Source organism: Fukomys damarensis, unplaced genomic scaffold (genome assembly GCF_012274545.1).
Source record: "Fukomys damarensis isolate Sample0158 unplaced genomic scaffold, DMR_v1.0_HiC HiC_scaffold_29, whole genome shotgun sequence".
Lineage (NCBI taxonomy): Eukaryota > Metazoa > Chordata > Mammalia > Rodentia > Bathyergidae > Fukomys > Fukomys damarensis.
Genome location: NW_022900941.1, coordinates 14,804,156 through 14,807,371, shown reverse-complemented (window position 1 = coordinate 14,807,371; position 3,216 = coordinate 14,804,156).

Below are 3,216 nucleotides of genomic sequence, written 5' to 3'. Positions count from 1 at the left end.
ACAGAACAAACATTCAATCCATAGCATTCATCAGTGTCAACATAACAATCAAGAAAACTCCTAAGTCATAGATGGAGGTGTGTGTCAAAATCCTATCCAAAGTCATGCATCGAGAATTAACAGAAACTCAATGATGTCTGTTTGAATGGTAATCATGCATTAAATTATTTATCTGCATGTTAAAAAAAATACTAAGTAATTTATTTAATGATTCATTTATAATGACCAAAATAAACAAGACGTGAACAAACTCTTATAAGGTCAATGTGATAAAGTGCATTACACTACTGAAAATTGTATAAACTACCTAAATTAACAGGAAGAATTAGTACTCCTGAGAGTATTTTTTTCAGGAGCTATTAGAAAAAAATGAAGTTTGAGGTGAGCTTTTGGGTCATCTGTGCTCTATATTTAGTATATTCAAACAATCAAAGCTCTCTACTTTGTCACCAAGAGAAAAATGAAATGGGGTTATGTCCTCTTCACTGCTTTTTATTCTTTTTCATCGACACTAGAAGATTTTGTAATGGGTCAGATACCACTCTGAGCCTTAAATTAGACATCATTATTTTCCAATGGGATTAAAAGATAATATATTCATTCAAAATATGAGTAATATTATTTATGATTTTACACAAATTTTTAAAGAGCAGTCTTTTATCGAGCACTTATGTATAAAACATTATAATTTCATGCATGACATTAAGTAATCTTCAAAATACCTAAAACACTTTATGAGACAGCTACTACTCAGGAAGGAGAAGTATGGTTCATCAAATCCAATGTGATAAAAACTGATTCTTACAAGTATTGCATAATTGTTCTGTACCAAGCAAATAACTATGTTCAGAGGATGCAAAGATGAATCAGGTCCTCAGTTTCCAGCCCCCAGGAGGCGAGAAAAGGACAAACAGATGAACTGCATTTCCACACAGCATGTCTTGTGAGAAGATAAATAGTTACATCTGCTTGGAAGATCCAGACAGTTTCCCAAAGTGACATCCATTGCGGATGAAGGATGAACAGCTGTTGGAGAAAAACAGGTGAAGCAGGACAACAGGTGCGCAGCTGGGATATGGTCTTGTCTCACAAGGAACTGAGAATTCAGTAACGCTTATATAGAAAGTACAAGTGGGGAATAAGGCTGGAGAAATTGGTGAAAGAAACCTAAAATACAAACAAATAAAAAAGGAGATGCTAGGAAACTAAAAAGCAAACTCTTAGAGACAGAGAGGTGGGCAGGGAAAGTGTAGTGAAATGACCAAAAATGATCAAGATTCATTCATTCAATTCCCCAAAATGAGCATCACTATTCTGTACTACAAGCATGCAAGAATAAAAAGATTATAGGCAGAGTATGGGGTTCCAGTATGAAGATGTCAAATTTGAAATTCTATAGCCCTGTATCACATCAGAGACTTATACTCACAGAATGAGATGATAAACAGGTTTCAGGAAGCTAATTCTAGCACTAGTCTGTGAAAGACAGGAGACCTGGAGAAAGCTGAAATCTAGTCACAAAGTGATGGGGCGGGGAGTTTGGCTCAGTGGTTCTGCCGTCTGCCTCGCAAGGGCCCGAGTTTGATCCCTGGTATCAGAAAAACAAAACAAAACAAAAAACCCTCAAGTGAGGTCTTGTTAATGAAAGAGCAAAGCAGCCACATGTCTAATGCTTTTCTGAGCAAAGCTTAAATTTTGAAATTTAGTTATCTGAATTTGTCACATTATATCTATATGGGTTGACACTGGCCATTATCAGAGGAAATTAGAGGATTTGCAACTAAGCAAATAACTAGTTATCCCTCAATATCTGGGGAGATTGGTTGTAGGACCCATACATCCTTAGATATCAAAATCTGCAGCTGCTCAAATCCCTTATACAAAATGGCATAGTATCTGCATGTAACCTACACACATCATGCCACATACTTTAAATTATCTCTAGATGATTTGCAATACCTAATGCAATGTAAATGCTGTGTACATACCTGTTGTACTATAGTGCTCAGGAAATACGACAAGAAAATTCTGTATATATTTTGACCCATGATTGGTTGGAGGATGTGGAACTCATGGACACGGAGGACTAACTGTATTGTCAGTGAAAGTAAGCAGAAAAGCTACACTTATAATGCATTTCTGAGAAAAAAATTAAACTTTGAACTTTAATTACATAAAATTATAATTTTTTATATTATAGATGGATGATAGCAATTACCAGATAATATCAATAGAACTCTTTCTTTCTTTCCTTTCTCTTTCTTTCTCTTTCATTCATTCTTTTCTTTTTGTAACAGACTCTTGCCGTATGTACAGGCTGGCCTCAAAGCTCTGAGCTCAAATGGTCCTCCTCCCTTGGTTTCTTAAGTAGTTGGGACTATAGACGCTTAAAAATGTTTAACAAACTAAACAACTGTATCACGACTGTCACCTGGTTGACAACAATCATAAAATGCCACCCCAATATAAGATATGTTTCAAAAAAAAGGAAGTGGAAAAAAGGAAGTTCAGAATGAATAAAAAGTGAATATACCTTCAAAATGTATCCAAAACCCAACCGCTGCTCCCTAGTTCCGATCTTTCCATCTTGGTCCTAGCCATCAGCATCTCTTTCTGTAAGACTCGTGTCTCACTTTTACTCCTGGAGCGTGAACAGCCAAGAGGCCTTCACGATGCTGGGCTCAGCAGCTCAGCGAGGCTCCAGGAGCTTGTCCGATAGCGAGAGTCACCCAGGAAGGAACACACCAGGCAAGTTGGCTAATAGACCTTTATTAGTCTGGCCAGACGGCACTCCCAAGCCAAGTAGCTCAGAGAGGCGGCCAGCTAAGAAACAGAGGCCATTTTATATAGGGCTGAAAAGGGGGGTTTACACTTAAAACTTACAGGAAAAGGACAAAGGCAAAGAGTCAGTTGATCTGAGCTAGTGGTCGTCATGTACTAATGATCAGCAGAGTGATTATCCATTGTTCCATTTGCAACCTAGATCATCATAAAGTTCAGAACATTCAGACTACAGGCATGCAAGGAGTGGCGTGACCTGCCTTGGGTCTCTGTGTTCACTACAGTTTCTACCTAGTTTCCTAGCTACTTCAAAACAGCCACCTAACAATTCACAATTAATCATTAGTTATCCTGTAAGGGATGGGGGGGGAGCGACAGTCTCTAGGTTGTTTGCTGATCAAGATGGAGTCGCTCTGGTTCAGCCAGGCTCCCACA